This window comes from Podarcis cretensis (genome assembly GCF_951804945.1).
Source record: "Podarcis cretensis genome assembly, chromosome: 4".
Taxonomy (NCBI): Eukaryota; Metazoa; Chordata; class Lepidosauria; order Squamata; family Lacertidae; genus Podarcis; species Podarcis cretensis.
Window position 1 is genome coordinate 69,571,854 of NC_137173.1, and position 23,557 is coordinate 69,595,410.

General features: G+C 41.4%; 1 protein-coding gene across 2 annotated transcripts in view; it reads left to right on the forward strand.

Annotated features, from left to right (window-relative positions):
- MID1 (midline 1) overlaps positions 1-23,557 on the forward strand; it is a 277,703-nt gene that overhangs the window by 116,101 nt on the left and 138,045 nt on the right. Inside the window, exon 1 of one of the 2 annotated variants that reach the window (XM_079972693.1) lies at positions 16,893-17,099. The exons of the other annotated variant lie outside the window; for it this stretch is intronic. The gene's annotated coding sequence lies outside the window, so the exon portion shown is untranslated. Of the gene's footprint in view, positions 1-16,892; positions 17,100-23,557 lie in introns of those variants that run through there. 2 annotated transcript variants of the gene reach the window in all.

Here is a 23,557-nt window from a genome sequence, read left to right on the forward strand (position 1 = left end):
ACATTGCTGTTCTGTTATAATTTTTTTTTTTATTCCATGTTCAAAGCTTCTTGTCGGTAATACTGTGCCATTTCTGAAAAATCTGGATATAAATCTGATATTCTTAAAAGGGGGGGGGGGCGACGGCACTAGATTATTGCACACATGATGAAAGTTGCCATGTGTAGCCTATAATTTCAGTTGCCAGTATCAACAAGTTCCTGAGAGAATTGTACGACCAAGCCTTTGAAATACCCTGGTACCTTAATTTTCCAAGAAATCTGAGGCACCTAGTAGAATTTTTTTAACTCTCCTGGTGACTGTATAAGCATTTAATAGAACCTACTAATGAAAAAATGTGTTCGTGCAGGTGTTGAGTGTACTGCTGTGAAATTACTGCACCCTGGGGGTTGTTTACTGTGCTCACAACATATTCTGTAATAGCTGGAGGCATTTATACTGATGTCAAACACACTGGAAACACCTATTCGTTCCTGTTTTGACTACAATGTTTAACAAATGGCTCGACCTTTTAACTGTAAAAATGAAAACTTGATTAACATAAAGGATATTGTCTGTCCCGTGATTTTCCAAATATAAATCAATGAACAAGTGACTAAACAAAGTACTATTGCTAAAATTATATGTAGCCTAGTCAGGACAGGTATAAACTGATCTGGTCCAAGAGATTTGGTGAAAATACCTGACTTGCTATAATATTTAATATTAATATAAATGTATATACGTCAAGCAGTTTCAACTCAGGAGTGAATAATTGTATTATTATTAATTACATTATTCAAAATCTGGTACAGTTTGGGAGCATTGGAATTGTTTTGACTTGAAGATGCAGATGCTGTTTATGATAAATCTAGGGAATGAGCTGGCAGAATCCATAGAATTTTGAACACTTAAACAGTGCTGAGTCATTTTATTGATTTCTTAAATGTTCATTCCAGCCTCCTTCCAATGAGTTAAAGGTAATATACACAATACACAGTATTTTATTCTCACAACAACCTTCCCCAGTTCACCCAACCCAGCAAGCTTCATGGCTTTCATGGGGTTTTAAACCAGAGTCTCTCTGTTCTAAATTCAACATTCTTAACTGGCTACACCAATAGGATTGCAATGCAACTTAGATCTGAAATGTGCATAACTGTGCACAGGGGTCATGCTTTTGAAGGCAGGCTTACGGCCCAGAGCATCATACTGGACATTGACCGTAATAAAATGACTTGACTATAACCCAGAGCATGAAAAGCTTTCCTAAATTACTTTTTGCATGCCCAGCACATTTTAAGTTGGCGCAATGCCGTTAGCACTACATGGCCCTTATTCTTTCCTCCCCCATCTTCAACCATATGTTTCTTAAGAAGTCAACATTGCATTTCTATAGGGGAGTCACTGTGAATGATTCAACATAATGGCTTGGCTCCAAAGAACTACTTTAGGAGTGTCCAAAGCCTTAGTTGTACTCTGTGGAATTCACTTTTTTTCCTGTTTGAGTGGCTGACAAACTGAGCAGAAACTGCTTAAGAAACTCCCATCAGTTTCAAAAGAGGCTGGTCCTGCAGCATGGAGAGTCGCTGTTGGGTTAGACAGGCAAAAAAAGCGAGCCACACCCTTATTCACAGAGAAGGGACTGCAGAGTGTAGGGATTGTGTCATTGAAGGGCATGCCTACTTGGGAGATTTCTAGTGAGCACTATAAAATGAGTGGCAAGGGGCAATATTGAACATATGGATAGGGTGTGGCTAACTGAAAAGTGGGAAATATCTCTTGGCAACAAGTTTTAGTCAAGGAAACAGGTATGCATCAGATTCAGACAATTATCAAAATATCAAGGCGAAGTGGGGTGTTTAATGGATGGATTTGGGGCATAGCTGTCAACTTACAGATTTGAAAATAATGGACCAGCAGCCTCGAAAATAAGGGATCAGCAGCCAAAATAAGGGATTTTGTGGGCACAGGTATGTTCAGCTTCTGAGCCCCTCCGAGCCAAAGGCAGAAAGCCCAGCCAGCAGCCAAACGAAGTCTCAAGCGGTGGTTCCCACAACGCAGCAACCCGGCAAAGGGGATGCAGCAAGGAAAACCACCATCACCTCTCCGCTGGGAAGCGCTGAGCAAAGGCGAGTCCCCAGGCAACGCGGCCGATTTGATTGGCACAAGGCATGCAAGCTCCACTCCCCAGTTGTTCTTAGACTCCTTATTGGCCGGCAGGGAGGGAGGGAGAGGAGCTGCTTCCTTTGAAACCCGGGAAATTTAAGGGACATCGTCAATAAGGGACAGCAGCGGGACACAGCGCTGGGATAAGGGAGTTTCCCGCCAAATAAGGGATTGTTGACAGCTATGATTTGGGGGGGGGGTGCTTGTCAGAGGCAAAGCAGGATCTCTCTACAGCATCCCACTAGCACTAAAACCGCTTGACCGATTTGTCTGCAGATTGGCAAGCTTCTTATCAAGGGGCATGTCTCTCACACCTGCAGTTTGCAGACCAGTTGCAACCGAAACACTAGAAGATACCATGGTGCCTATTTTACCCACTCCAAAAAACGCTAAGAGCTGCCCATGTAGGAAAACTCCAGTTATCCATTTCAAAATTTGACAGCATTTACATCCTCAGAAGCCCTTTGCCTGCAGGGTTCATCTATTACTGCATATATGTGTATGTTCCTTTTAGTGTGTGTGTGTGTGTGTGTGCGCGCGCGCGCGCGCACGTGTAAAGGTAAGGGACCCCTGGACAGTTAAGTCCAGTCAAAGGCGACTGTGGGGTTGTGGCGCTCATCTCGCTTTCAGGCCAAGGGAGCCGGCGTTTGTCCACAGACAGCTTTCTGGGTCATGTGGCCAGCATGACTAAACCGCTTCTGATGCAATGGAACACTGTGATGGAAACCAGTGTGCACGGAAATGCCATTTACCTTCCTGCCGCAGCGGTACCTATTTATCTACTCGCACTGGTATGCTTTTGAACTGCTAGGTTGGCAGGAGCTGGGACAGAGCAATGGGAGCTCACCTTGTCGTGGGGATTCGAACCGCCAACCTTCTGATCAGCAAACCCAAGAGGCTCAGTGGTTTAGACTACAGCGCCACCCGCTTCCTTCCATATATTCAAGATAATTTAAATGACCATTTAATTCCCCCCCCCCCAATATGAATGTAGTGTGAGGAGGAATGAAGCAGATTCAAGCACACCCTTAGGATATTTTTTGAAAATGCATCTTTAAGCCATTATCATATCATTTGTGAACCATCAATGTGGTATACAATGCAATTAATGAATGGTTGATTGGGCTACAGTATAGGGAATCTCCGCCTTTTATTAACTAATGTCACAGCACAGTGACAATGTTTCTACCCAGGCAGTTGCTCAGTATTGTATTATGGTAATTTTTATTACATGTAATAACCCAAAAAACTCATTTCTTCATTACACACACACACACACACACACACACACACACACACCCTGCTTGGTGGTAGGTTTCATCACAGAAGATGACAAACTATAACAAGTTTATACAGGCAGCTAAGGTAAAAAATGTATATGCTGTAGTTTTACATCCTGGGGACCTTTCTAAAGATTTTCAGGAGGAACGAGCTAGAAGCAAGCAAAGGACAAGTTTGTAAGCTCCGAGCGTAGCAGATGTTCGCTTCGCTTTTCCTTGCCACGGAGTTCATGTGGACATTGAGATATCCTTGCAAGTAGGCTTGCCTGCTGATAATGCAGTACGTTTGGCAGCTGTGCCTTCTATGCTTTCATAATATTTTGGCCCAGGGGCATCTTTAATGCTATTTTGCAATTGCTATGCAATCTTTCAAAGGCCAAAATATTAGCCTTGGAGAAACAATTTCTTTTTCCTTAAAATATTGGCAAAGTGTAATTGAAATATGTTTATGAAGGATTGCTGGCAGGCTGAGCGTTTGCAGCTTGCCTTGAGGTTTTGATTTGATTACAGAATGTAATTAGCATCTCACCTTTGCCCCAAGCAAAATCAGGTTTTTATCTGCCACGGTGTATGGAAGGCAAAATTGGAGTTATACCAGATACAGGTTTCTCCAAGAAGCTATAATTTATGGGTTTCTTTTCTGACTGGAGTTTCATCGGCCGACTCCAGATGGGAGTTGATCAGCCATAGGAGGGAGCTCTTCCTTTTGCATAACCTCTGCATGTTAAAGTTCTCAACCTTCTCTTTATTCCTACTACCAGTTATTCTAGAAGCACTGAAATTATTTTATTTCATTGAACTCTTAGCAATCTCAGCATTTCACTCCTACAGACTTATTGGACTCCAGATGTAGTCAGGAGGAGGAAGCATTTAGATTTTCTTCATGTGGCATGTGAAGATGTAACACTTAAGCACTAAAGGGCCAAACTCTTTTAAAAACAAAAAAACAAAAACAGCCTTGTGAGCATCAAACGATTTCGTTGAAGGGAGAGAATGTTTACCTTCCTGATACTTGTTGCTGTTTCCCAGTGACAGCTGGACCTTCCATGCATGAGATGTGACAAAGGATTGCAGCAACCATCTCAAAGTTGCAGTGCTTTAAGGAAAATCAGTTTTAAAACTGATTTATTCAAACCATATGGAAACTTTTTATGGACATGCTTGACATTTTTTCACAAGTGACACATTGATTAGTATGGAGAAGAGGGGAAATAATTGTGAAGTTAGCATTTCAACAAGTACTAAAAACTAGATGGGGAGAAAAAAAGGGGGAGAGGAAGTGTATTAATGAACATTTTAATTTTCTATTGGCCGCCATATGCCCCATTATGTTTTTTCCCCTCTCTGTGATTTTTGGAAGGAGCCACTTAAGTGCATACAATATGAGTCCTTTCATGGGTTTATTAAAGCCAAGCACATGCAAATTTATCCCATGATTTATCACAACGTTGCCATTCAACTCTGTTTGTGCATGTATGTTGAACAGGTGAATTGCTCTTGTAAATTGGCTTAAGATGCATCAAAATGCAGTATTTCATATGCTTTGAGAGGAAAGATATGGATTGTGTCTATTGTCATATGTACATCACTTTTCAAAACAGCAGTGGAAGTGCACAGAATGCAGAGCTGAAGCAGTTGTGTTTCTAGCCATCCTGGAGATGCAAATGAATATCATTTCATATCCTAGCCATCTTCCTTAAAGCTTTCGTTTAAAACATCTGACAGAGGCCATTGTGAATAATTGTTCATAATAAATCTTAAAGTCTAGTGCAGAGGAATGGAGGGGTGGGTGGGATCGCTGATGTATTCTGTTCCTTCCCCTACTTCTCCCTGCTTTGCCTATTTTATTGGATAATAGCGAGTTAAAGTAGCAGAGTCATTTTCTTGTCATATAAATTCAACCACCAATATCTGATGAAGACTCTTAAGGGATTGGTATAAACTTGTGTGCCTTCATACAATACTGACATTAATTCAGAACCTAGACCTTAAAATCTTTGTTTCCATAAAGAGTAATTATAATGCAATGAATTTAACGGAAAACAAGGCAGCCCAATAGTAATAAAAACTATATTCAATGGTACCTGCAGAAGGCACCCCAAAATCCAGTGGTTTTAATGTGTGCTAATTCTCAGCTCTCGTGAAAGGGAAGAAATAAAACATGCACAACCACAAATGAGACCATAACGAGTATACTTCCCCAAACACAAATCACATACCGTAGAAACAGAAACCAGGGTGTGATCCAGTCTGTCCTGCATACTAAAATATGTGTGTACATCCATTGCACAAGTGCAGATCTCCACACAGAGGAGGGAGTTTAGAAGCCGTGGGATCCAGTGAATGGGAGTGGGTCAAGTAAAGAAGTGATAGGGATCTGAATCACCCCCAGAGTACTCAGACATAATCCTGGATGAGTAGGATGCCATCAATATGCATTGGGTGTTACTGAATAATAGGAAGAGGGGCACACTTTCCTAGGAAGCTCACCATCTAAAATTTGAAAGTAGCACAAAAAAGTGGGATTATGGAAGTGAGGGTAAAAAGGAAGAATATGTCCTATTTTCAATTATACGCATTTAAATTCTATATGTATGATTTTCCAGCATCACAGGGGGTTGGATTAGAATCATGGGTAGGCAAACGCTGAGGTCCAGCGCCGAGGGCCTTCTGGCGGCTCCCTCATTGCGAGAAGCAAAGCTACAGGGAACCAGGCAGAGGGCCTTCTCGGTAGTGGCGCCCGCCCTGTGGAACGCCCTTCCAGCAGATGTCAAAGCGATAAACAACTACCTGACATTCAGAAGACATCTTAAGGCAGCCCTGTTCAGGGAAGTTTTTAACGTGTGATTTTACTGTATTTTTGGTTTCTATGGAAGCCGCCCAGAGTGGCTGGGGAGGCCCAGCCAGATGGGCGGGGTATAAATTTAAAAAAAACAAAAACAAAAACTAAGGCCCGGGAGCCGGATCCGGCCCAATCGTCTTCTAAATCCAGCCCGCGGACGGTCTGGGAATCAGTGTGTTTTTACATGAGTAGAATGTGTCCTTTTATTTAAAATGCATCTCTGGGTTATTTGTGGGGCATAGGGATTTGTTCATCCCCCCCAAAAAAATAGTCTGGCCCACCACAAGGTCTGAGGGACAGTGGACTGGCTCCCTGCTGAAAAAGTTTACTGACCCCTGGGTTAGATAACTCTTGGGGTTACTTTCAACTCTACAATTCTATGATTCTGTGATTTTCAGTGATAGACGAAGACTAAGGAGTGAAATCAAAGACATCACAGAAAAGCTAACTTTTCAGGAAGGATTTGAAGGAAGTAGAGTCATGGATGTGTCCAGGGGAGGCAATGGCAGGCATGTTAGCTAATTATTGGGTTAAGAGAAATGGAATTCCTAATTGGGACATAATCTACAATGGAACGGGTAACCCTTGGCCCTTCTGATATACAGTTCCCATCGTTTCTGACCATTCACCATGCTGGCTGGGAGTTGTAGTCCTCAAGGGACTACAAGACTCACAACTGATTTCCAGAATTTTGTTCTAATGCCAAAGCTCAGCCCCGTTAATGTTAAGTAGATGATGAAATGCACTTGCTTCCTTAGGTTGCATGCACACCATACATTTAAAGCACATCTGCCCCCCCCCCCCAAATCCTGGGAACTGTAGTTTACCCCCAGAGAGTAACAATTCACAGCACCCTTAACAAAGTAAAGGTCTCAGGTTATTGGGAAGAGGGGTGTTTTAATTGTATGGATTGTACCCAGACCAGGCCTTATCATATAAAGGAGAGCAATTTCCCAGCTCCTCTTTGCATCTTTTCAAGAAAACGCTGATTTACAGGATGCGCTGGAATCCTAAAAAGGTAAAGGTAAAAGTACCCTGACCATTAGGTCCAGTCGCGGACGACTCTGGGGTTGCGGCACTCATCTCGCTTTACTGGCCGAGGGACCCAGCATTTGTCCGCAGACAGTTTTTCCAGGTCATGTGGCCAGCATGACTAAGCCACTTCTGGCGAACCGGAGCAGCGCACAGAAACGCCATTTACCTTCCCGCTGGAGTGGTACCTGTTTATCTACTTGCACTTTGACGTGCTTTCGAACTGCTGGGTGTGGTAACCCACTATAAAATGCGTGCTCTAACTAGGCTGATGTCACCAAGTTGGAGAAGAATTTGCTTCAGTGTTTGCTCTGAGCTGGAGCTCTTTAAGTAGGCTGTTACTTGATTTAAAAGCTATGCTGGGGTCCAAATCTCCCCTCTTATGCATTTGCTGATTCTTATTTTTCTCTATACTTGCAGGCAACAATTAGGAAAGAAAGTGTTCTGCATCACACACAGAATTGCCTTTCTTTTATAACTAAGTAACCCCTTGAATTTTTGGCACTGAAGGATTACAGTGAGGCTCAAGACCCTGTGCCTTTCCCTTTTATATATATATAAATAGAATACTGTTTATAAATTTCAGTGTGTCTGTTTGCCAATTATTTGTATTACAAATTTTGAATACAATAAACTCTCATTTGCCCTTGGGCTCTTATATTATCAAAGTACTTTGGATGATGATCTTTCAGTTGAGATTTATATTGCTTATGGAAAATTGGATTTATTATTGCTAATAAGGGTTTATTAGCATAACCTACTAAGAGCAGTATCATTTCCTATCTGAATAATGACTCCAATGTTACTTTATCATTTCCATAGCACTTTAATGTGCAATGTGCTTTGCATTCATCATTGTCCTTGGAAATGAACCAAGAAAGCACATGCATGCATACAAGCAGATTGCAAATGATGAGCTCAGTCTTAAAGACATATAGTTGGAAGTAAACTCCACTGTTCAGTGGAACATGTTTCTATGTAAGCTTCCTGTTTATTATACACCCTCTCCACATTCTTATATATATTTAGGGATGCGGGTGGCGCTGTGGTCTAAACCAATCGCCACCAGGTTACACCACTGCTGTAAGGACGCGGGTGGCGCTGTGGCCTAAACCACTGTGCCTCTTGGGCTTGCCGATCAGAAGGTCGGTGGTACGAATCCCTGTGATGGGGTGAGCTCCCGTTGCTCTGTCCCAGCTCCTGCCAACCTAGCAATTTGAAAGTATGCCAATGCAAGTAGATAAATAGGTACTGCTGTGGCAGGAAGGTAGATGGCGTTTCCGTGCACTCTAGTTTCCGTCATGGTGTTCCATTGCACCAGAAGCTGTTTAGTCATGCTGGTCACATGACCGGCCTGAAAGCGAGATGAGGGCTGTACCCCATAGTCAAGTTTGACTGGACTTAACCGTCCAGGGGTCCTTTACCTTTACTTTTACCTTTATATATATTTATCCTATTTGCCTTAATCTTGCTATCTGCGCATGAAGGCTCATCAGATTTCATGTGTCCATTTCATTTATCTAAGAACCAATGGAAATATGCAAAGAACAAGCTTTTTTAAAAAAACAAACAAAACAAAAACAAACCCTTCTGAGTGTGAATTTCTTCTGTTTACTGAAAGAGAGTTGGTTGTGTGTACATTTGTGTTTTTTATTTATTTATAGCTTGCTGAGTTATTTGGAATTATTTGTGCTTTTCTGGACTCAAGTATGATTTTTAACCAGAAAGAGAAGAAGGAAATAGTATTCCTGGCACACTATCTGCCGCCTTGTTTGTTTTCCCAGTCTCATTCCCCTGCATCCTCTCCCCCAACTGCCTGGGACTTCTCTCTTTCAAGCATCCACATATTGAATATGTGCAAATAAAATACATTATGTATTAGTTTACTCATTTAAATGTGCGCCTCAGTCTTTTCTCAGGCTCTGAACAGCTCATGTTGTTGTTCAGAAAATAAATATAGAATAAGGTCAGCAAGATAGAAATATAGAGATACGAATTCTGGTCCAAGATATGGAGAGGCGGGGGAGGGTGGACAAACATTGAATGTGCTTTCCTGTGCATGCTTAATATTTATCTTTGCACAGAAAGGCTGTCCCTTCTTGGCCCATGAAGACTGAGAGGGGGGAAAGCAGCCATGAGAGTGTTCAAGGCATTATAATTCAAATGTGGCATCTTAAATAGTGTTGGGAGAGCTACAGGAAACCAGCCCTGACTCTAGAGCTTCATAGCAATGAGCTTTTCAGCATCCTCACTTTATTTTTAAAGCATCATTTTATTTTTAAAGATACTGTGCTAATTAAAAATCACAAGTTGCTGGCTAGAGGCTTCCATAGTCTAAAAGCTTTTGGAAGTCCTTATATAAATCAGCAGTGGATCAAGGAAATGGACAAAGTACTTTTCAGATTGGTATCTTTTAAAGACTGAAGAAGTGATGCCTCCTTTTGTGATGTATTGGGGAAAGGGAGCATTTTCTATGTGTGATGGATGTCGTCTAGAATAAGATCAGTGCTTTTTTATTTTATTTTTAGAAAAAAAAGGTGCTGGTACTCACCATGAAGTTGTTACACTAAGTCCACACTTTTAACATTTTTTTAAAAAGGTGCCAGTATTGCATACCCTTGAGTATCCCCAGAAAAAAAGCACTTTGCATTACCCATGTAGCAGAAGTTTCCCCCAGTTCCAGTCAACACACAGAGGCAGTTTAAGGTCCAAGATAGTTTATTGTTGCATAATATTAGACTTCAGTAATACAGCTCCAGATGTTGATTTATACATACAGTTTGTAGGCTTTGCAGATACAGAATATTTGTGTTGTTCCAGCAGTTCAAGACGTAACACAGACTCCAATTGACAGATTCATTGACTGATTAATGAGCTGATATGCCTTAATTATTTACATAGATGGCACTGGGCTGTTGCCGTAGCACCTGGCTTGGCTGAGCTTGCACCTGGTGGCTTATCTCACACAGGGTGTGATTTGTGATCATGAAGAAGATTTACCCCTTCCTCCATGTCCAGTTCCTCGAACAGTAAATTGCACAGGAGTGCTAGGGAATCATAGGAAAATTGGGCAAGACAAGGGATTGGAGAGCCAAAAGAGGAGGCTCTTCCACAGAGAGATTTCAGGGGTTGGATGTTTGAGAGCAGGAATTAATGGATGTTGGCAACAGCCTCTCTGGAGATCAGTTGTCATGACAAATCAGTGTGGTATGGGATGCAACTAGAGCATTGTTATATACAAGTGAGTCACTCCATGATTTTGCCCAAGAAACGACATGGAAAGCAAAGAGTTTTTTCAGTGGTGTAGTCAGGTAATTTTAGATTCTGAACTTCATGGTTTTATTGAGGCGGGGGGGGGGGTATGCTTTATTTATTAGTCCCAAGAAAACTTTCAAACAAAATTACAATACTGGCTTTATTTTTATTTTTTTATCTTTTATTTTTTGGAAAAATCTGTATTAAACTTTCAACATTAACTTACACAACAATACACAATAAGACAATATATACAAACTATATACACATACTTTACAGAAATGGAAAAGGAAAGAAAAAAGTAAAGGATGAAATATAGGGTAAATAAGATGAACTTCCGATTGTTCTCATTGTATTGTATTGTATTGTATTGTATTGTATTGTATTGTATTGTATTGTATTGTATTGCGAGTACAATACTGGCTTTAGAAGGCAGTAGTAATCCATATACTAAAAAAATAATGCCCTCAAAAATTGCATTGATGACAGCAGACCAAATGCCTGGGAGAACAGATGGTAATGTGTGTTACTTCACTTATTTCAAAATATGGAAAGTCAGCCCATTTTGCATTTGGCAGGAACCTTCCTGCCTCTTCTGTTGAGTAGGGACCCAGACATCTCTCCCAAAGGTCTGCACTGATGGCGTCAGTGGAGCTCTTAGAGTTATTTTGGAATTCAGAGGTATATCAGAAAGCAATTCTGTCTCTCTAGCAGCAAATACCATTCCATTTAATTGAATTGCAGAGTTAGTTCTTTTCATTGTGTGATTGCAATCTCACCTGTTAATCTGGAGGTTACAAATGGATGCTGTAGTTTCACTTACTCTGGTAACAATGTTGTTGCTTGACCCAGACCTCTGTGGGAGAGATTGCAGCAGGGCATTATTTAACCAGTTAGTGGGCTAAAGAATTGAGCACAGTTAAGTCCATCATGAGTCATGCCACCAAAAACTGGAGCATCTCACCAGCTGTTGCTGCTCCAGCTTCTGTCTCTGATAGCCATCTGGCTGGACACTCCAGACCAGACCAGCAACCTACAATATTGCTGGAGCCTCTTCAGAGTTGTAGTTTAGCTGTGTGAGAGATTCACTTGTGCTGCAGAAGCACGGTAATACATAAGAGGATCCCTCTCTTTTTTTCATTGAGACGGGGAAACATTAAGTAAGATTTTAAAATCAGCAAAGCTTTGTTTGTCATAATAGTGTGTTTCTCCTATATAGCCTTTGGCAGATAATATTTGGTATTATTCTGTTTAATTTACGCACTTCCCCCTCCCTGGAATGCACAATATTTAACTTAAATAATCAAGAAGAGTGCTGTAAATTGCTAGCATTATGCTGGTTGTTGCTTCCACCTAGGCTCTGTAATTACAGAAAAATTATTTCAAGCAGCAGAACAACAAAACAAGCCAGTATTCTGGGCTAAACAAATCAGTTCCACTGGCAGCCCTCAAAGAGTTTGGTATTCTTTAATGTTGAGTTTTGTTGGAATCCTTTCCAGTGCAAAGGACCTACTCTGCTCTACTTAGCAAAGGAGGGCATTTGGCAAACACTTACAACTGCTATTAAAAATTTAGGGTTTATTACCAGGGTGTTTTAGCTTTGTTCTTTCTTGTGAATCCAAGAAACACAGAAAGGAGTCAGTGCTATGCAAATCAGGTGTTAAAGACATACAGGGTATGGATCAAAGGAGGCTTAATTGGGAGCAAGCGAATAAGAAAAAAATATATCCATAGTCACCTTATGTGTGCCAGCTTCCCTGCCCCCCCCAACAAATCTGTCACTCTTCCCCCCTGCCAGTTTACTGACATGAACCAGTACATATTACAGCATACTTCATACTTCCAAAGCCTGACTCTTAGAGTTAACTGGCTGACTCTCTCTAGAAAGGAGAATTTAATTTCCCTTTGGGGAAATACAGGACATATATGTTGATAACCAACTGATTTTGATTGTTGACTTGCTGGGATCCTCTCTTTCTTTGTTTATCCATGAACAAAGACTGATTCCATATGTATTTGCTACCCATTAGTGCAATATAATGTTGCCAAGATAATTTAAAATTTTACATGTTGGTACCCCTTTCATAAGGCAAGCATAGCACATGGTAATTGGCTGCTCTTTGTTAAAGCCATTGTCTGAATGAAGCAGGTTCATTCTTCTACGGCAAATGCCAGATTCAGTTCCTTTCTATCAGTTTCTGTCAGCTATTAAGTAGCTGGCTTGTCTACCATATGCTCATGCCTATTGCCACATCCCCCAAGTTTCTACCCACCTTTGTCTTATTTAGATTCCAGTTTGTGTGCAGTTTATACAGATTTCAGTTTTGCTCCTGGTTTATATGGCCCTGGAAAATAACAATTATTGTTGCTGATGTGGTTATTATTCAATTATAAAAGTTTTTACCTATGAGCGAAATTCAAGCCTCACCTTGAATTTAATTGCTTGAACCAGTGTGTTGTACCCAGAACGGAATCTCAGGTAACACAGCCCCAGGGATATTTGCATACAAAGTACATTTCAGTGCATAGTTTTTTCTAGCACTAAGGTGTACTCCATTTGCCCCTGGATCTTTTTGGCTCTTTGTGTCACTTATTCCCACTGGGCCAAAAACTGCAACACTCTCTCTGACCATTTGCAGTGGTGGCACTGCAGATATCAGGCTAGCAGTTATTTCTATGTGCTGCATGGGGGTGTTAGGGGAGGAGTAATAGGAAGGACATTCCGTGTTCCTTCTGGGGTAGTTTGTCCACCTTTGGTCCCCACCCTGCTGGCTAAACCAGGTGAGGGTAGCTGATGGGTCTCAAATCCTCAATGAGTTAGGACTTCCCCTGCATGTGAAGGCAAGTTCTGGCAGATTGAGTGGATGAGACCAACAGTGGCTTCAGTGGTCCATAAGGCAGTTTCTGCATGTGTTGTAGAGGGAAATGAGGGACAGACAGGGCTTGTCAATCTGGAAAGGTAGCCCATCTACAAGAAAGAAAACTCTGATCCTAAACTTCTGCTGCCTTGTGGGGTATCTTTGGGAAAAGGCTAAGGAGTGAACGCTACATAAATTTGGAGTTGGAGACCCTAAGATGGTTGGGTGGTGCCTTGTACGCCGCCTTCCAGCAACTCCGGCAGCCAAGCTGGTGCCAAACAAGTTCTTTCTGTTTGAAAGGCCCCATGTCTTGCAGGGTGTACCCCAGTGCCAGAGCTCCAAGGTAAGTAGTTACCTATTACCAATATGCCACAGTGCCTGCAGAAGTGTCATCTTGACTGCTTATAAGACAAGTAGTTTGCAGCACAGAGGGCAACCTAATCACAAATTCTACCTGAGAATTGTGTTCTCGCCAGTAGCATGGTTGGGGCTTTCATTCTGCTAGGTGGAAAGAGTGAAAATATAAAAGGTGAGTAAGGCAATCTTATAGATGTCCATTTTTTTAAGTGGCATGGTTGTGTTCCCTACTGAACAGCATGCAAATGTGTTGTGGTGCATGGGATGTTTACTGGGCAGAAAGGGAAAACTTAATGTGTCCTATCCTGAGAACCTTTCAGCTATCTTAGAGGTAGTTGTTATTTTCATATATGAATCACTTCCCATTGAGGCATCCCAGTTGCAAATATAAACACTATTTGAAAAACAATTGCAAACATAAGAACAGTTTAAACTAACAACAGCACATAATTCTAAGCAATTCAAATCCTAGTCCGGTAGCAATTTGGATAATTTTTTTAGAAGGCTTGCTGAAAGCATATCAGTGAAACCATACCAGAATCCAAAGAGCCACAAGTTCAATCAAGTTTTAGGTTTTCCCCTTATGCACTCACGCTACTTGGGAAACTGCTTAGGAAACAGGACTTTCAGAAGCCATCGCAATATGTATTTATTTCACATTATAGACTTCTTGATCATAGTAAAACTTAACATTCTAATATGATATAGGAGTCAGTTGTTCAAAAGAGGGGAAATCCAAATATTTCACTAGACTAATTCTATTTCCTTGTGTGAGACTAAGCAGTTCTTTGCATCTCAGCTGATGGGTCATAATGGGATCACAACTGGCATGCAATGTTGTAGAACAGATTCCCCCCGTTTGAGTTACATGGAATAGTGCTGTATAGTGTGGGTTATTTTTTAGGGGGCTGTCAAGTATGCCACCCTCTCCCTCTTGGTCCAATCCGCACTTCTTCTCAAAGGGACATGACAAGACATGCGGGGATCATTGTGCTATTCCCTTTTTTGTTGTCCCATCTCTTACTCTTTACTTTCTCAGAGCAGAGCAGCCAAATCAATGAGGAGGAGGAGGGAGAGGGAGAGGGAGAGGGAGGAGAGCATTGTCCTCAACAAATACCTGTCAGTGATGTTCCTTCTCTTGTAAGCTATGTCCAGTAAAAGTCCATCTATGTGTCACCATAGATCTACCTATGACTGGGGTATGATCCTACGGAGTATTTAATGGCACAAGCCCACTTTCTTTAATAAGAGCATATTGGTGTTAGTGGTTACTGTATGCTTTCCATTAAGAAATATATTCCATGCCTGTTTTAGTTCAAAGTTGATGCTTGAAGCATTATAGTACAGGAGACTTATAGCTCGTTTGAGATTATTAAACAGCCTTATATTGAACTTATTCATTTGTATGTGAGCATTTCCATGTTTACAGCTTTTTGTAAAACTAATGTCGAAATTTTTACAAACTGTGTTATAAGGACAAATTCAGAAAAAGCCACATGCTTTTTGCTGATACCCATAAAACAAAATGTGCCTTGCAGAAGCTTCTTGTTTTTCTGAGCTGAACTAAGCTTTGTTTGGAGGTTGATGACATCACCTCATCTCCTAGTAACATCTCTTTAGCTATCGCCTCCCACACTGGTTTGAGAGAGAGTGAGAGAAAGGAAGGATGGAAGAGTGCATTCCTATCACTCTGCTCCTCTAGCTTTTCAGTGTCCATCTGTTTGCTCCATTTTCATGCTTAAAACAGCTTTATGGATCGTTTTGTTTTCGTTTTGGCTTGGGACGAACAATAATGTTGGCACATAGTTATGAAGTCACAACCTATATTATGAAAGGAGGGAACCTCATCCATCAAAAATCACGTTTTGGTACAGGGTCACAGGCGAACAAAGTGGCTTGTGTCAGGTTGAAACAGCACTCGTAAAAGTGTGTTTGAAGCTGGTGGTTTGAAGTCTATTTATTTTGCTTGAAAAGCTCAAATGGCCTGCTGCTGAGTGCAGGACCAAAAAGGGGGGGAGGGGTCTTCATAAATTATTACTTGAAGGCTAACCACCGTCCTTTATGAGGTGGAATGGTGCCATCTGCTTTTTCAGATCTTTGATTTATCTTTCTTCCCATTATGGAAAGGAAATGCTCCTGTGTAAATAAACTTGTGTACATTCTTGGATAAATTTATCTTTTCCCCGTCAGCTCATTTGGCCTGTACAATTTACCAAAATCTGAAGATATTGTGCCCACTGAATTTTGAAATAAAATGCTTCACTTTACCTCAGACCCTTACTGGAAAAAATATATACATCTTGCCCATATATTACTTTTGAAGTACAAATGTATACTTTTACAAAACTTTCAGCCCCTGTTGTGGTGATGACAAGGGAGGCACAGACAGAATTGCAGCCAGCTCGTTTAGGCTCATTATCAACTTTAAAGGTAAAGGTAAAGGTACCCCTGCCCGTACGGGCCAGTCTTGACAGACTCTGGGGTTGTGCGCCCATCTCACTTAAGAGGCCAGGGGCCAGCGCTGTCCGGAGACACTTCCGGGTCACGTGGCCAGCGTGACATCGCTGCTCTGGCGAGCCAGAGCCGCACACGGAAACGCTGTTTACCTTCCCGCTGGTAAGCGGTCCCTATTTATCTACTTGCACCCGGAGGTGCTTTCGAACTGCTAGGTTGGCAGGCGCTGGGACCGAGCAGCGGGAGCGCACCCCGCCGCAGGGATTCGAACCGCCGACCTTTCGATCGGCAAGCCCTAGGCGCTGAGGCTTTAACCCACAGCGCCACCTGCGTCCCCATTATCAACTTTAGAAAGCCGCTAATCGGGAATTAATGTCTAATTTTGTGTGTGTGTGTGGAATAATGAAGCCCATTAGCAGAAGTTCAAGAAGTTTCACGGGGCGTGTCTTTGAAACAGTAGCTGAGAGGTTGATGAATTGGGTTTCTATGCCTTGTCATGAAGCATTATTGGTATGGAATGTGGATCTGGGTGCCCAAATGTGTGTAGGCGACTTTGTTTGAGGATTAACATACTGCGATGCTTGAATGCCAGCAGAATCTCTCCCTTCCCCCTTTCACTCTCAACACTCTCTCCCCCCCCCCAACCCCACCTCATTCTGCTGAAGTCGTTTGGTTTGTGCTGCTTTTTCCTGTGAGAGGATTAGGGAATAGGAGAATGGCTTTGTGAGGAGAGGGAGAGAGAGAGGAGAGCTAAGAAGAAACTAAACTAGAAGACTAGCCTTTCAGAGTTCTTTCCATTGAGGCGAATTGCATGTGATGCGGTAGCTGGGGGCTGTTGGTTTTCTTTTCAGCTCCCTACTGTAAGAGAAGCTGGTAAGATTATTTTTCCCCTTGTTCTCCTGTTCTGTGATGCTCTTGTAATTGCCTTATTGAAGGGACTCCTTCAGGAGGAAGGGAAGTTGGTTAATGATACTGAGGACACGCTGCATTGTCTTTCCTTCTACCTAATATTTGAAGAGGGACTATTTACAGTACAGAGGGGGCAGTTTTTGGTAGGAAAAGTTGTTTTTCTCCTTTTTGCTAAAGTACTCTTAATATAAAACGGGGGGGGGGAGCAGGGAGGGAGGGAGAATATTTATCAAGTCGTACCAAACTGTTCGGATATATTTAAAGTTTTCAGAAGTATTTTGGGTGAGGGGGAGCCATTTCATCCGTTTGCAGCCTTCTTGATGTTATCAGCTTTGTCACTTTCCTGGACTAATTCCAGATCTCCTGGGGTGTGTGTGAGAAACATATATTAGAACCCTATTTTTCACAGGCTCCACAAAGACAACAGGGACTGCTTGTCTTAGCAACAAAAGCTAAGCAAGCAACTCCTTCTGGAAGGTGAAAAGGAAGGAATACCTTCTGAAGAGGTAGGGAGAAGTGAAATTAATCTAAGAACAAGGAATGAATGCAGTAATGTTTGGCTACATTTGAATGAAGCAGCATGGCTCAATATATACCTCAAATGCTATTTGAGTTAACTATGATTTTTCCAGTTTTTTTACGGAATATATGCCACAGTGGCAATTTGTATTTTGTTTGAGTCTCTTGCTTCATTTTATATATGTGTGGGAACTGTTAAGTTTTAAATTCCTTGACAGAGCAGAGATATATAAACTTGGCTTGACGGCAATTTCAAGGAAAAGTTGAAAAAGTCTTGTGCCTGTCATGGATAGCATAGACGTAATTACAAACAAAACCTTTCTTTTTGGTCAAGTAAGAAATCACAAATCAAGAAAGTAAGGAATGATTGACAATAATTAAAGTGATGATTGACATGTTTTTTTGTAGCACTCTTCCTTCCTTCCTTCCTTCCTTCCTTCCTTCCTTCCTTCCTAGTGATTAAATTCTTACTCTTTTATTCAGCATTCCTATCTGAAGTAACACTTTATATTTATTACTGTGGATAAAGACATGTTCTTTCTCTTCTTCTGCATCCCACCTTCCCAAACCACTTCAAAGAAGCAACTGTGTTATATTATTTACATTATTATCTTCAGCTTTTCCTGACTTAGATCTCATTCAAGCCATCAATTGTTAGGGCAAAAGTCTGCAGGCCATAGTCATGCATAAGTGGTATAGGAAGCAGGTCATTACTGTGGGTGCTTTGTAGCTTGGAAAGAGGGTGCTAATTTTAGGAAATGGGGTTGCCATGGAGCCCTAAAGAGTGGTGGCGGGTGGGGTGGAGTGTATCTGCATGAACATTAGTGTTGCTGAGTCATGTGATTTCATTATCTCAAATACAAGACCCACTGTAAACGATTTTTACATTTAGCCCTTCCTCCACCTCCTCCCTCCATTCTTTCCTCTCACACAGACACTGGTTGCTAGGGTAATAGGGTTTTTAAAAAATTCTGTCACATAATACCACAGTGGTGTTAGTGGTTACTTACTGAGTTGCTTCATGCAAAGCCTGAGTAGTCTCAACAGGGGGATCATTGTGCTCAATGTTCATTTAGATGTGTCACTAGTTCAAATTAGTTTTCTGAAATATAAATATCACTAGTATACACCCAGTTTTGCCAACTCTTTAACCAGCAGCTTCTTTTTTTAGAAACACACCCACCAAATGGCCATTTCTGGTTTTATATAGATTACTGCGTACTTTAACTGTGTGTATTCTGTGTTTCAATTCCACACTTTTCAAAGTAAGAATTTATTCATTAACATGTATATGCAGAATGACACCTACACAACTACACACCTGTTGAGAGCAGCTATGGAAATTGGCTGCTTTTTTCCATTTTACTTAGTTCATAAATGCCAGGCTGCACATCCTGGTTTACTAAAGTGCTCTGCTGTGCCCCAATTGGTTGTCAGCTGATGATATTAATTTATTTTCATTGAGGCATAAAACTCTCAAATCTGATTTGTGAAGGAAAATGGCAGATCTTTGAATCCAAATTAGCAACAATCTCTACTGTGGTGTTGGTTTATCCTAACAATTTAAGGAAAATAAAAAGCACATGCTTTGCAATCAATGGGGAATTTGCCATCACCCTTGGAGGGAGTTAGGATTTAACAGTCTATAAGAAGATTTGAATACAGCAGTGTTTGCTCTGTAGTCCTCTTCAGATAAATAACTAGGGAACACTATACAGAACCTATATACATATGGCAACATCCTTACACAACAAAACTTCTGGTTTCTCTTCTCTGTCCTCCAGCCTTCCATGCCCCTCCCCCCATATCTGCTCTGTGGGGGTTTCTAGATTTTATGGGAATGGAGGAGAGGTGAAGATGCCACACAGCACAAACAGACACCTGCTCATGCGATACTGGATCTTACCCTTATGTTCTCCGTTTTTTGCTCTGTGGAGTTCTTCAGCTGAATGCATCAAAGTTGATGGCTGAACCTTCTAGAGCAGCTGGGGGTGGTGCTAGGGGCTACAAGGAAGATGAGAGAAAGGGAAGAGCCTTTGATGTTGTCCAATAATAATTAGCCAATTGGAGCATCACTGTCAGGAACCAGTCAGGGGCAGGTTAGCAGTAAAACTTAAGTGAGGTTAACTCTTTATTAAGAGGAACCAAAACAGTGCAGACCTAGTGACCCCACCAACTCTTCTCAGTAGGTCTTGCCCCAATGAGACAGTTGCAAGGACTGAAGGTCCCCGCCTTCCCACCTCTCCTGGTTCCTTTGCCAGCTGCCTAAGGCTCCTTCCCCTGGCCTCTTTGTTCCGCCCTCTTCATTTCTCTGCATGTTCTGGGAGACCAGGGGGAGAGGAGCTTGTCACAAGAGGAGGGAGAGCTTCCCTGGCTTCTTCAGCAACCTACCTCCACTCTGCCTCTTGACCACCCTCTGCTGATGCTTCTGATTTTGGACTGCTGTCTGCCACAGTCTCTTCCTGCTCACTTAACCCTGTTACCTCTTCCATTTCTGACACCTCCCTCTTCCAGTCTGCTCCTTCTCCCTTTGACCACTCATCATCATCCCACCACCAATCCCCCTGCTTCTGAGCCTTCTTCCTTTGGGGTTCTCCAGCTGGTGCCTCCCATCATTCCTCTGCATTCAGCCAGTCCATGGCAATCTCATAATGTCAATACTCGTAGAAGGTTGGTTGAGGATACCAGAAACTGGGAACTTTGCAGATCAGATTTTCAGATAACTGGAAGCTCTGCCAGAAGTTCTCTTTAATTCTGCACTTTTCAAATGCTGCTGCTTTTTATTATGTTTTTAAAATACTGCATATGATTATAACCAGAAAATATGATCTATTAATATTTTTATTCAAAATGAAAGTTGAATGAAGTTGGGTTTACCTTTTCAGATGAATGGTGGGAAGTAAATGAGTAAATACCGTAGTTTGCTTACAAATGTTTTGTCTTCTGAGTGATGTAAAATAGGAAAACTTGAAAAGCAATGCATCCCCTCAGACATAACCCAGTAGTGTAGGTGGGAAACACTAAGACTGAGTTCAGTTTAAAATCAGATGAGTTCAACTCACATATGCATATAAACACTATTTTTGTGCATGCAGCCTGAATCGCAACTCTGACAGATCTTAAACAAGCACTAACAAGAACCACAAAAATATATTTATTATAGGGATTAATATAAAGTATGTACAAAATCAGGTGAATATAAAGATAGGGGGTAGCATTGGAATCACCTTTGCCAAATTAACCCCCTATTTAAACAGAGCTGGCCATTCGGTCTTGCAAACACTAGGTCTTGTGAAACTCTGTGCACAGGGCACTTCAATGACTTGACAGCCAGCTGATCATCAGAGCTTCATGGGCAAAAACTGGTGATCTGACATCATTGTGAAGTCAAGTGATTGGCGGGTAGGCAGCTTCGTCCACCTTTCAGACTTGGTCCACTGGGGGAGGGATAGGTACGTCCACACCTGTACACAAATATGTGAGCATCTTGGATTGTTCTGTTTTACTACCATGTGCAGAAGTTGAAGAATAGTCCTAAAAGCATGTTTAAAAAGTTAACTATAGCCATTGCACTATCATTAAGCAGAGTGAGGCAGCTGCCTCAGGCAACCAATGCCTGGGAGTGGCAGCAAGGGCCTGGAGTACAAAGCTATGGGTGCCTTGTCCCCTGCCCTGCGTCTCCTGAGCCCCCTGGGAATGGGGGACATAATGACCTGGCTTCAGCTGTGGTGGAGCCCATACTGAAGTAACCATCTCCTTATGTAGAATGTAGGGTGCCATCTTATCCTTCACCCCAGGCAGCTAAATGTCATCAGCTGACCCCCAACTATAAGGGTAGTTTTTAAAGGGGCTCACTCAGTCCTTAAATTAGACTGCTTAGGTTTTTAGTCAACTTCTACTTTCCTGCACAGCTGGGAAGAGTGATTTCCTTTCATCTCTAATTGACTGTGAAAGAGGAAGCTTTTTCTTTTTGTTGTATTCCCTCTCTTTGCTTCCTCATCTCTTTGATCTAATGCATATCTCTTTGTGAAATACCCAAGACTTTAAACAATTGAGGTGTCTTCCTGCCCTTTGCTACCTTACTGGTCCTTATGGCTACTGCTTGTGGACATAGCCTTTCTATTTCTGCTTCTGTGACCCAAGTGGATAGAAGCACCCCAGAACTAATTTATACTAGATTGTGGACGAACACTATAAATTCCCAGTTCGGGCCTCAAGTGAAACACGTTACAAACCATGCAACTGAATTTAAATAAAGCAAATATAGATTACATCAGTTATTAAGCAATTGTTTATAGTAAGATTGTTTATAGTTCATTTTGTTTGTTTTTTGCTCCATTGTGATGCGTGATCAGGGTGCCTTTGGTTGAAAGTGAATTTAAGGATGCAGAGTAGTACCTTATGGAATCGTTTCACAAGTCTGTGTTATCTCAGAAGCCACTTTTCACTCTTGTGACCTGCTGCGATCCCTGCACTAGGCAAGCCCATTCATGCTCTCAGTCCTGCAGAGAGAAGTGCCAGAGACCAGCAGTGATTATTCTCTGCAACCTTTCCCCAGGTATACAAGTCAATGGCACTTTGGGAGAGATAAAATATGCTTTTCTTCCAGTCTGATTAAAGCAGAGAAAGATATGTCTTTGCATACAGGATATTTTCTGCTTCTCTCAATTATTCTGAGGCTCCGAAGCACTGGCAGTAGAATTCATTCAAAGTTGCATGTTAAAAGTATATTCAACTCTTATTACTATTTTATAGCAGATGCAGTTGAATTTTGACATTTTTCTCACGCTGCTTGTTAAAGGCTGATTCCTTTTAGAATGCTAGGAAGGCAGTTGGTATTGGCAGCTAAACACAAGAAACACCCTGTAATGCCTACAAAAACACAGCCTCTGAGACAGCCAATGGCAAGCCTCCATTTCTATCATTCTTGTCTAGGCATTCTCAGAAATCTGCTCAGTATTGCTGTGACCTCAGTAAGTGGAACAATTTGTGATTTACAATGGATTAAGTGAGATCAGAGTTAATGCCTGTTGTGTTCTCTGATTTCATATCCCATTTAGAAGGCAATTTATCTGCTCCTATATTGGAGATGGGAGACTGAACACACATCAAATAGCTACTACTAAGTAGCTTTCGTGACCTACATGCCCAGTGTATAGGGTTGGGTTTTTCAGGCAGCATTAGTTAGTGAAACCTTTTCCAGAAAAATGGTTGGAAATGTACTATTGATTCACACCAGTCTCAGCAGACCAAAGCCAGTAGTGGATACATTTTGAAAATCTGAATGTTCACATTACCCCAGAGAGAAACAAGAGGGTATAAATTGTCTTTGGTAAATTGTAAACATGTTTCTAATAAATTGTGCGTTGTGGGTTGGTAGAAAGGTTTTCCATTAGAAATAGACCACAGGGAACCTGCTTTAGGCCAGTTCAGTTTGCAATACATTCAGTAAAGTTTGCAACATGCCTTTTTTCTTGAGTCCTGCTTCTTTATTTCAGGGAATCATATGCACGTCAAATCTAATAATTCCTTTACTTCAAAACAGTGCAGTCTCTGTTGCATTCTATCAATCAATGGATATCGACAATATCCCCTATTTTATTTTATTTTTCAAATCTTGCTTTGATAAATCCTAGTGACGTTTGTAAGATTAAGAATAGTATTTCAAGCTGAAGATAATTTGCTTATAGTCAAGAATCAGTGAATAAGACCAAGTGCATCTTCCATTCATAAGACTTTCCTACAAATAGATATTATTAAGAGATGATTGGGGAAAATAATTGTATTACAGGTAGAAAATAGTTATAGGAATCTACCTCCTGCTATGTGTTCTGAAGTATTTAGTAATAATTATTGCACCAATGAACTTGGGACCAATGTGCATTGCCAATTTTGATATTGTA